The sequence below is a fragment of the Anomaloglossus baeobatrachus genome, chromosome 4, assembly GCF_048569485.1.
Source record: "Anomaloglossus baeobatrachus isolate aAnoBae1 chromosome 4, aAnoBae1.hap1, whole genome shotgun sequence".
Lineage (NCBI taxonomy): Eukaryota > Metazoa > Chordata > Amphibia > Anura > Aromobatidae > Anomaloglossus > Anomaloglossus baeobatrachus.
In genome coordinates, this window is record NC_134356.1 from 351,183,490 (window position 1) to 351,195,863 (window position 12,374).

A 12,374-nucleotide genomic window follows, 5' to 3' on the forward strand; every position below is an offset into this window, starting at 1 on the left:
GCCGTATATGTACCGCCCCGTACTTGGCAGCCAAGCCGCTCGGATCCGGACCTTCAGTGGGTGGCTCGAGGGTTTCCGGACCCGGGGGTCTTGCGGTCACTTCAACTAAAAAGGGGGTTGTGGTTTGGGGACGTAGGTGTACGGCCGGAGCTGTGTTAAGTTCGTGACGCCACCCACGGGGTGTGGTGAAGATGGACACCACCGCTGCAGTTACGGGGCACCCGGGGGAGATGTTTGGCAGAAAGTTGTTAACCCCTCCGTGGGTAGGGATGGTGGCCCCGGGACCCATTGGGGTTGGTTGGCGGTGCAGGGAGATGGGCGACTGGAGGGTGCTGATGTACTCACTATTAGTAAACACACGAGTCTCTGGTAAACCAAGGTGATCGTGGTCGGTGCCCGCAGCCGGCTGCATTCTGGTCCCCCACCCGGCTGGTGGTCCCTGTCTTTCTCCTGCACCTGTGTAAGATGGTGGACTGCCTGTGCTTGCAACTTCAGGAGTCCGCTCCCGGCTTGTGGTCGCCTAAAGAGCCCTTTGCCCGCAGATGCTGGCCTGTGGGATCTCTGAGCCGTGGCAGTGGCCTTTTATCCCCCTCGTTGGGCTGTTGCCTTCAGTCGGGACTTTGAGTGGGACAGGACCTCTAGTCCTGGCCACAATCAGTTAATTAGCTAGCCCCCAGTAGCTTCTGGACCCAGCTTCAGGGTCTGAGTACTCCCCTTGAGCTCCGGTTTCCGAGTCGGTTCCCCAGGTCGGTATCGGCTGGCCACTACCCTGTCCCGGTCCACCTCGGTTCCACCGAACCGTCTTCCCGACTCTTGCAGACGGAGACTGCCGGCTGCCTTCTAGCCAAAGGCATCAGGGCTCTTACCCTGGCACCATTCAATTTGGGGTATTTGCCTCTGCTGGAACTGCACACAGCTCCAGCCCACACTCCTCTCCAACTTGAACTTCAAACTAGACTGTTTACTTCCCCGCCCCGGGCTGTCTAGACTCCTTGGTGGGCGTCTTCCAACCGCCTGTTCCGCCCCCTGGTGTGTCCATCAAGCCCTGAGGGGGTGACTAGGGATTTAGTGTTTGGCTGAATGTTACCTATGAGGGACAGGTGTAATGCGGGGCCCTATTTGTGACTACCTGACCCAGCCAGGGTGTCACATATAGACAAGGAGACTGCCATAAAAAGAGACAGTTGGGCCCCAAACTGCTCCAAGCTATGGGGACCCAACCACACTGAGGGTGCCGGGGACAGAGCAACTGAGTCATAAAACTGGCACTGGAACTACAGAAATCTAAACCAGCCATCCGAGAGTCAAGAGCAGTGTTGAGCAACCCCCCTAGTGTTTGAGTTCGGTTCGGTTCGTCGAACGGCGGCTCAGTTCGGCGAACATTCGACGAACGTTGAACGAACACCTTCGAACCCCATTGAAAACAATGGCAGGCAAAAAAAACCACATAAAACACATTATACATATACACATACAGTAAATAAACATTGCCATTATACTTACAGGTCCCTGTGACGCATCCTGCACTCTGTCTCCCACCGCTTTTCCTTCCGATCATCGCTGTGCCCTCCCGATAATCAGCACTGATATGACCTTCCGTGACGTCGTCATAGCATGTGACCAGTCACGTGTCTATTATCTAATTGGCTACAGACTGGTCACATGGCTAGACGTCATGCTAGGTCCTGTCAGTGCATCTCTCCGGTACGCGGTGCTCGTTTGAGCATCTCCGTGTACCGGCGAGATGCTTGGGCACATGGTCGACTCCCCGTCCCTGCATGTCAGCGCTCTTTACAGAGTCAGCTCACATGCAAGGAGTGGATGCAACAGCCGGTGAATAGCGGCTCCGGGAATCACGTGATCGGAGATCACCGTTGCTATAGTAACCCGCCTGTCAGATTACTATTTAGATTAGATCCCGTGATCCCAACGTATTGTTACCCCTCTATAAATCACTTGTAAGGCCACATCTGGTATATGGGATCCAGTTTTGGGCTCCACATTTTAAAAAGGACATTCAGAAGTTAGAGGCAGTTCAAAGGCGGGCAACTAGACTATTACAAGGAATGGAAGGTCTTCCATATGATGAGAGGTTGACAAAGTTAGATATGTTTAGCTTAGAAAAAAGATGTCTCAGAAGAGATCTCATTTATATGTATAAATACATGTGTGGTCAATATAAAGGACTGGCACATGACTTATTCCTTCCAAAGACAATACTAAGGACCAGGGGGCACTCACTGCGAGTGGAAGAAAAGCGTTTCCGACAGCTAAATAGGAAAGGGTTCTTTACAGTTAGAGCAGTCAGACTGTGGAATGCCCTACCACAAGAGGTAGTAATGGCAGATACTATAACAGCTTTTAAAAAAGGGCTGGATGATTTCCTCACTACACACAACATTGTTGGTTATAAATGACTTAGTGACCAAATGTAGAACTGGTGGAGGAAGGTTGAACTAGATGGACCTAGGTCTTTTTTCAACCTAAGTAACTATGTAACTATATTTCAACGGTGGCAGCGGTGATGTCACCGCTTACAACCCGCAGCCTCTCCTCACTCACTGAGTGATTAGACTGCACGGGAGCAGCAGCTTCTTCCTCCCATGCAGTGCTGTCTGATGTAGCAGAGCTGCATGGGTTGAAGGAGAAAGAAGACAGAAGACCAGAATTGTGGAGGTTGAGATGGAGTAAGAAACATGGAGTCTCTAAGTGTGTCTGCGTATTTATTTCTATTTAAGTATTTTTTCTCTGTGTGGTGTCTTTTTTTAACCCTTTATTGGGGATTCTTAATGGCCGGGTCAAACTTGCCTGACATTAAGAATCTCTGGCTTAATAATAGCTAGTAAAACAAAGCTAGTATTAACCCATTATTACCCAGCGAGCCACCCATCACCAGGGCAGCTGGAAGAGTTCGATACAGTGCCAGATGATGGCGCTTCTATGAAAGCACCATTTTCTGGGGTGGCTACGGACTGCAATTCACAGCACAGGGACCCAGAAACCTCGGGCCAACCTGTGCTGCGGATTCCAATTCCCAGCTGCCTAGTTGTACCCGGCTGAATACAAAAATGGGGCGAAGCCCATGTCATTTTTTTTTAATTATTTCATTAAATTCATGAAATAATTAAAAAAAAGGGTTTCCCTATATTTTTAGTTCCCAACCGGGTACAAATAGGCAGCTGGGGGTTGGGGGCAGCCGTACCTGCCTGCTGTACCTGGCTAGCATACAAAAATATGGCAAAGCCCACGTAATTTTTTTGGGGGGCAAAAATCTCCTGCATACAGTCCTGGATGGAGTATGCTGAGTCTTGTAGTCCTGCAGCTGCGGTAAATTCTTTACCAGCACGGCCGGGACTCGAACTCATGAACTAATTCTCCTTAGGCAGTAGCTCTACCCATTGAGCCACTGTCTGTAATCAAAAGCATAGGAAGATTTGGTAATCTTGACCTCTGTATTGCAGTAGAGAATCCAGAAGTAGATTATTTAGCTACAAGGATGGATGGAGGGATGGATGGATGGATGGATGGAGAGAGGGATGGATGGAGGGGTGGAGGGATGGATGAATGGATGGAGGGATGGATAGATAGAGGGTTGGATGGAGGGAGGGATGAATGGAGGGATGAATGGATGGAGAGATGGAGGGAGAGATGGAGGGAGGGATGGAGGGAGGGATGGAGGGAGGGATGGAGGGAGGGATGAATGGATGGAGGGAGAGATGGATTGATGGATGAATGGAGGGATGGAGGGCTGGATGGAGGGAGGGATGAATGGATGGAGGGAGAGATGGATTGATGGATGGAGAGATGGAGGGATGGATGAATGGATGGATGGATGGAGTGATAGAGGGATAGAGGGATGGATGGAGGGATAGAGGGATGGATGCAGGGATGGAGGGAGGGATGGAGGGAGGGATGAATGGATGGAGGGAGGGATGGAGGGATGGATAAATGGATGGAGGGATGGAGTAATGGATGGAGGGTTGAATGGATGGAAGGATGGATGGAGGGATGGATGGATGGATGGAGGGATAGAGGGATGGAGGGATGGATGGAGGGATGGAGGGAGGGATGAAGGGAGGGATGAATGGATGGAGAGATGGAGGGATGGAGGGAGGGATGAATGGATGGAGGGAGGGATGTAGAGATGGATGGATGGATGGGAGGGCAAACACCAGCACTACCGCACTCATCACCGCACACACGTAGGCACTACGGCATGCATCATCACCGCACAAACACCGGCACTATCGCCCCAATCATCACAGCACACGCAGGCATTACCTCAGTGACGTCCCAGCTGACAGCGCGGCTCACTTCAGTTGTTGCTTGGTCTGACATAGAGCGCTCGTGTTCTACTGCCGCTCCTGTCAGCTTCATGTAGCAGAGCTGATAACTTCGTGGGACCTCTGTGGATTACGTCGGACCTGGAGGGATATTTGGGGATTTTAATAAAATGGTGAAAGAGGGTGTTTTTTTGTCTTTTATTCCACATAAAGGATTTTTCGTTGTGTGTGCTTATTTACTTTCACTTACAGGTTAATCATGGAAGGTATCTCGGGGAGACACCTGCCATGATTAACCCCTTATTACCCCGATTGCCACCGCACCAGGGAAATTCAGGATGAGCCAGGTAGAGTCCCGGGACTGTCGCATCTAATGGATGCGGCAATTCCGGACGGCTGCTGGCTGATATTGTTAGGGTGGTGGGCTCCCCATAACGTGGCACTCCCCATCCTGACAATACCAGCCTCCAGCCGTGTGGCTTTATCTTAGCTGGTATCAAAATTGGGGGGAACCGCAGTTTTTTTTTTTTATTATTTATTTATTTATTTTAGTGCACGATATAGACCCGCCCACCAGCGGCTGTGATTGGTTGCAGTGAGACAGCTGTCACTCATCGTGGGGGTGTGTCTAACTGTCTGACTGCAACCAATCATGGGCGCCGGTGGGCGGGGAAAGCAGGGAATACCAGATTGAATAATGAGCGGCAGCCATTTTCAAAAGAGGAAAAGCCACTGGAGCTTTGTGACAGCCGTGCAGTGCCGCGCCCATGATCGGTGAGTAGGAAAGAGAGAGGGATTGTGCTGGGGACGCAGGACGCATGCAGATACGCAACGTGCGCACATAGCCTTACTGTGAAAAGCCACGCTTTTGGTGATCGAACCGTTATCCAACGGTAACTCGAACTGCCGAACTTGAAGCAAATCATTTGAGTTCATTGAACGACTCGAACACCGCCCAAAAGCACTCGAATTTGAAATTGGCGAACAGTTCGAATCGAACATCGCTCATCTCTAGTCAAGAGTAAGTAGAGACTGTTAACTACAAGCACGGTATGGCCTCCCTTCTTAACGGCAAAAGTCTCCATCATTCATCTCCCTGGGCTCAGTCCTACCTGCGGAGGACCTACCACCCCAGCTGCCATTGGCACCAGTCCTGGGGGATAATCAACTCAGCAGCAGCGGTTTCACTATCCTAACCGCAACCCGCAGGTGGTGTCACACCAATGACTTTATTCTCCCCTGTAAATACTCACCATTAAAAATCACCCAGGGCACGGGACCGGACAATGGCCACCAAAGTGACATTCCCCAGTTATACAACGCCGGAACCAAGTACCCCATTCCCTGGGCGACACAGGATGAATGAGCAAAAATTCCCACATGCACCATCAGAAATATTTATAAAGTCTTCCCTGAAGAGTGGAAACTGTTGTAGCTGCAAAGGGGGTACCATTAATATCTATGGATTTAGGAAGCTCTTGTAGGTGTAATGTGTAGGTGTCTCAATATATTTGTTCATATAGTGTATCTTCGGTTAATATGATACTTTGGGCTGTCTATCAACAACTTGACTTTCTGTTAGTGTTAACAAATACATCTTGCATTTTAAACATCAAAAACATTCCACACTAGAAAAACAATTTTGGGAACAGGAAAGGTTGATCTCATATGTAGTGCACTAAAAGGAAAGCTCAAAACTAGAGATTTGCGAACTCGTGGAAGTTAGGTTTGGCGGGTTCAGCCGGACTTTTGATAAAGTTCAGTTTGAGACTCGTACTTGACCTGAACATCAGTCACTAATTAGGCAGTCTGGGTCTCTTCTCTGCCCACATGCAGTCAGCCATAAATAGATCACTTCCAGGGGACAGTAGGTGGGCTTTTTCTGTTTTTATTTTTTTGGGTGCACACTACATTCGATCACGCTGTTGTTACCCCCCAGTGTGAGTCAGTCAAACACTGCAAGTGGCTCACACTTGGCTCAACACTGAGCGTACACGAGCACATCAATGATCGCACAAGTGGTTTGCATTCAATGGAAGGCTAAGAGTATGTGCTCAAAGCATCTTTTAGAGGCATATTCACTTAGCATATTCACATAGTTTGTGAAGCAGAAGATGCTTCAAGAAGAAGTTGGCTGTATTTTTCCTTAAGTTTCTTCTTTGGAATCTTCTACAAAACACAACAAATATACACAGCAAGTAATTTAGACTTTTCAATGTATATGATCATTTTTTTTATAGTGCTTTTTCAGGTGGGATCTAAGCAGAATCTACCTGAACAAGATACCCTTAGGAAGTAAGCTCCTATTCCAACAACAGTGACAGTAGGGAGAATCTTAGAATATACCACTATGCCTGTGTGAAAGTAATCAGGAATTTTGGGGCTCCACACCGGGAAAGTAAAACGGAAGCTTAACACCAGTCTAAAATATTGGACTGATTTAGAGTATCCAAAAAATGATGGCAAGAGGTGGACATTCGCTTTAAATCTTTAAAAGAAATGAATTTCTGCAATACAGTTGCCACACTTAAACAGGGGAATACATGAACTTCCTAGTGCTAGAGAATACTAATATTGTGTTTCTATTATTTTATTACTTCCAGTTTTGTGAACTGCTTACTGAGGGAAATTCCAACGTTGAAAATCCCTTAAAAAAGATTTCCGCTACCTGAAATGAGAATTCTTCCTCTTTTTAAAATGTAAATTTTTATTTTGAACTGGTTTCTATTCATAATGGAAAATTAAACACAAATGCCAGACCCAATGGTACCCATTGACTTATAATTGATTATATTAGATTCTGGTGTTGTTTTCACTGGAGTAACAAAGTGCCAAATCTGTTACAGAGCTTCCAACCCTAGACTGAACAGAGTATATAAGATGAAAATACAAAGTAATCTAGTACAGAGCTGCTTGTACTTTTAGATTCATAGTTTTAATCCACTTTAAGTGGAGAGTTGTCAGTATACTATCACAGTCAGACCCGACTGTAAAAGTCGGTTTAAAACATAAAAAGTAAAAAACATAAAAGTTTCAAACATACCCGAGTTCCGGGCCCATTTTCAGGGAATTCTGGCTAATTATCTGGAACTGTAATTGCTCCCTCGGCATCTCATTCACTTCTGGGGCCGCTCATTATCACTCATCTATATGCTCTGCTTTCCCTGCCCACTAGCCGTCTGGCATCTGTGATTGGTTACACTCAGACACGCCCTCAGCCCGTGTGACCACATCTGACTGCAATCAATCACAGGCGCTGTCTGCGGGTTTATATCGTGGTGTAAAAAATAAATAAAACATTTGGAATTGGGTCCCCTCATATTTTGATAATCAGCACAGATAAAGCATTCGGCTACAGGCTGCAGCCCCCAGCCATGTGCTTATCTTGGCTTTGCATCAAAATAGGAGAAACCGCATGTGGTTTTTTTAAAATTATTTAAAAAAATCATTTTCAAAAACAGCATGTGGCCCCCAAATTTTGATACCCAGCTTGACAGCTGGGGACTGCTATTCTGACTGCAACAAATCACAGACACCAGGACAACCGGTGCACGGGGAAAGCAATGCATTTGGATTAGTAATAATGAGCAGATTGGAAGCAGTTACAGCCCCGCCGGAGCTTCGGTATGTTTAACGCGCTTGCTCCTATCTCTTCTACTACCATTTTTAATTACCGTATTCCGGTCCCCATAGACTTACATAGGGGCAGCGTCTGGCTAGATAACCAGGACAAAATCCCGCTATGGAACTGGGGTTTTTTTCACCCGCTGAGACCCGTCGTTCCCAGTTATCTGCGAGTCCACCCATCACCACTTTTGACATAAACTTCCAGTTCAGGGTCTGCTAAGATGACAAAATATGTGTTAAAAGGTAAAAAAACAGTCAAACTTACACATGCATATATATATATATATATATATACAGTGCCTACATGTAGTATTCAACCCCCTGCAGATTTAGCAGGTTTACACATTCGGAATTAACTTGGCATTGTGACATTTGGACTGTAGATCAGCCTGGAAGTGTGAAATGCACTGCAGCAAAAAAGAATGTTATTTCTTTTTTTCTTTTTTTTTTTTAAATTGTGAAAAGTTTATTCAGAGGGTCATTTATTATTCAACCCCTCAAACCACAAGAATTCTGTTTGGTTCCCCTAAAGTATTAAGAAGTATTTCAGGCACAAAGAACAATGAGCTTCACATGTTTGGATTAATTATCTCTTTTTACAGCCTTTTCAGACTAATTAAGACCCTCCCCAAACTTGTGAACAGCACTCATACTTGGTCAACATGGGAAAGACAAAGGAGCATTCCAAGGCCATCAGAGACAAGATCGTGGAGGGTCACAAGGCTGGCAAGGGCTACAAAACCCTTTCCAAGGAGTTTGGCCTACCTGTCTCCACTGTCGGGAGCATCATCCGAAGAGTCAAGGCTAACCCAAGGACAACAAGGAAGGAGCTCCGGGAAGATCTCATGGCAGTGGGGACATTGGTTTCAGTCAATACCATAAGTAACGTACTCCACCGCAATGGTCTCCGTTCCAGACGAGCCCGTAAGGTACCTTTACTTTCAAAGCATCATGTCAAGGCTCGTCTGCAGTTTGCTCATGATCACTTGGAGGACTCTGAGACAGACTGGTTCAAGGTTCTCTGGTCTGATGAGACCAAGATCGAGATCTTTGGTGCCAACCACACACGTGACGTTTGGAGACTGGATGGCACTGCATACGACCCCAAGAATACCTTCACTACAGTCAAGCATGGTGGTGGCAGCATCATGCTGTGGGGCTGTTTCTCAGCCAAGGAGCCTGGCCATCTGGTCCGCATCCATGGGAAGATGGATAGCATGGCCTACCTGGAGATTTTGGCCAAGAACCTCCCCTCCTCCATCAAGGATCTTAAGATGGGTCGTCATTTCATCTTCCAACAAGACAATGACCCAAAGCACACAGCCAAGAAAACCAAGGCCTGGTTCAAGAGGTAAAAAATCAAGGTGTTGCAGTGGCCTAGTCAGTCTCCTGACCTTAACCCAATTGAAAACTTGTGGAAGGAGCTCAAGATTAAAGTCCACATGCGACACCCAAAGAACCTAGATAACTTGGAGAAGATCTGCATGGAGGAGTGGGCCAAGATAACTCCAGAGACCTGTGCCGGCCTGATCAGGTCTTATAAAAGACGATTATTAGCTGTAATTGCAAACAAGGGTTATTCCACAAAATATTAAACCTAGGGGTTGAATAATAATTGACCCACACTTTTATGTTGAAAATTTATTAAAATTTAACTGAGCAACATAACTTGTTGGTTTGTAAGATTTATGCATCTGTTAATAAATCCTGCTCTTGTTTGAAGTTTGCAGGCTCTAACTTATTTGCATCTTATCAAACCTGCTAAATCTGCAGGGGGTTGAATACTACTTGTAGGCACTGTATATATATATATATATATATATATATATATATATATATATATATACATATATATATATATATATATACACTAGAAATAGGCCCGATGCTATCGCATCGGGAGTGCGGTGAAATGAACATCTGTCTATGCTTAGCGGTGCTGACAGGAGCAGTGGACATGTGTCACACTGTTTGCGCTTTCCAATATATGTGTTGTATCATGTCATCCCTCCATGTTTGTGTATTGTATGTGTTGTGTCATTTGACCTCTTTCACCCCTGTGCACTGTCTCTTCCTTGTTGTGTTTTCTCTCTCTCTCTCTCTCTCTCTCTCATCGTCAGAGCCCCCATGTCTCCTCGCTCGCCCCAAGATCGCCGAAGCCATAGCAATGTCAGGCTAGTGCAAACATACCCAGCCACGCCTCCTTATGTGTCATCATGACCGCCATGTTTCCTCGCTCGCTCAAATATCGCTGTAGCTATAACAATATCCGGCAAGCGCAGACATACACGGCCACGCCTCCTTCCTCCTCCGTCAGATCACAAATGTGTGATCATCAGGGCCGCCATGTCTCCTCACTCGCCCAAACATCGCTGTAGCCATAGTGATATTAGGAAAGTGCAGACATACCCAGGCACGCCTCCTTACTCCTCCGTCAGTTCACAAATGTGTGATTATCACGTCCGCCATGTCTCCTCGCTCGCCCCAACATCACTGAAACCATAGCGATGTCAAGCAAGCGCGGACATACCCTGCCACGCCTCCTTCCTCCTCCGTCAGATCACAAATGTGTGATTATCAGGGCCGCCATGTCTCCTCGCTCGCCCCAATATTGCTGTAGCCATAACAATGTCAGGCAAGCGCGGACATACCCGGCCACGCCTCCTTACTCCTCCGTGACATCGCAAATGTGGGATTTCAAACACCAATGCCTCATTATACCTGAATGTGGAATATGGTATTGGTAGCACAATGTTTCACAAGGAACAGAATTGTGCTTACTCAGCCCACACTGCTGTCCCTGCACTGTTGTCCCTGGTTACCATGGCTATGATGTTGGCGCCAACCTGGAGCTGCACAACTGACAGTGCCACAGTGCATTGTGGGATACGGTTACATCCGCAACTGGCAATTATGTATATATATATATATATATATATACTGTATATATGTATATCAGAGTGTGATTGGTATTGGGCACCTGATGCTGGCATAACCTTTCACAGTATAACTACACAGCTGTTTTAGGTTTTATGGCTAAGAGAAATTACCGCAACCATTTATGTTAGATAAGAAAAAGTGTGCTGCTTTTTTTTTGCGAAAATACAGAGCATGTAAAAGTAAGCTATAAGCCATCTTGAAGTTGCCAGTCTTTACTTGCATTCATAATTTTTGTTTCAGTTGGCATCTATTCATAGCTGTGGGAACAACAAAGGAGTGTTTAAAGATGGGGTAAATAATAATTTTAGTAGATAACAGTAACAGAAATGTTAATATATTTGGAATCATTAGTTAGGGCGCATGTATGTAAGAAGGTTGAAATTAAATTTTAAAAAATAGAATTGTGCTATGCAATCCCCACAGTCATGTTCTGGATTGTCAAGGGCTTCTATAGTCTTTACTTTTACCAATAGTTGATGCTGACCCTGTTGTGGTGGAGATACCTCCTGGTTACTCAGGTTGTGTTGAAATGATGTAAATTCTCTATTTATACTGTTTTGGGTCTCTTCCTGCTGCTTATCATTTATAGCACCACTCCTAGGTTTTTTCTATTGTACCTCTTTAGCGGCGCTTTAAATGTAGCCCTCTGTCCCCTGAATAATACTCACCATCCCGTCGCTTCATCTTTTATCCGGTCAGTCTCCAGCAATTTGTGACCTGCTCCAGTGTTTCATGGAACGTGGCGGAGGTCACACCTCAATACATCTCTATGAGAGCCTCGTTATAGCTCTCATAGAGATAAAGATGCCTTGGTAGCTTGTGATGCAACTTCTGCCTTCACTCAGAAGTTACAGCCACAAGATGGTGCCATGGGACTGAAGTGGCATCTCTAAAAGGTGAAGCCACCTGAAGGTGAGACTATGACAGGGGGCAGAGGGCTTAGATTTAAAGAGCCACTGCAATGCTGAAATTTAAGTTAATTCTAAATGTCTATGCATTTAATATAATAATCTAATGATGTTTATTTTTTACTTTTTTTTGCTGAAATTTCGATTGAGAATCGCCAGTGCATGATGGGATACTGAAATGGGATGTCCTCAGATTTCAATGGCCATGGTCACAGCCACAGTTGCTTTCCGCACCCTGTAATTGTGACGCCCTGGCCTATCAGGTCATCACAGGGTATTGTGCAATCTGCCCTTCTGCACGGTATCCACCCTCCTTGGTTACGGGTCCTTGTCCTTTGGTGTTGCCAACAGCTGAGCCAATCAAAACCCTAGGAACATTTTGCACTGTACCCAGCAGACACACGATTGGGGGGCCTGAATGGAATAGGGCCTCCCACATGGGGGGTTGGAAGGGGAAAGTGGAAAAGTGACAGTTGAGCAAAAGGAGTGAAAAGAGAAGGAAGTGACTCTCGAGAGGAGAGGTCACAGGAGGAGCATGGCTCCTGAGTACTAGATGGCAGACGTTGGTCTGGGTCTGGTCTGGGTCTGGTAGGAGCTGGAACCCCGGTCACAGGGG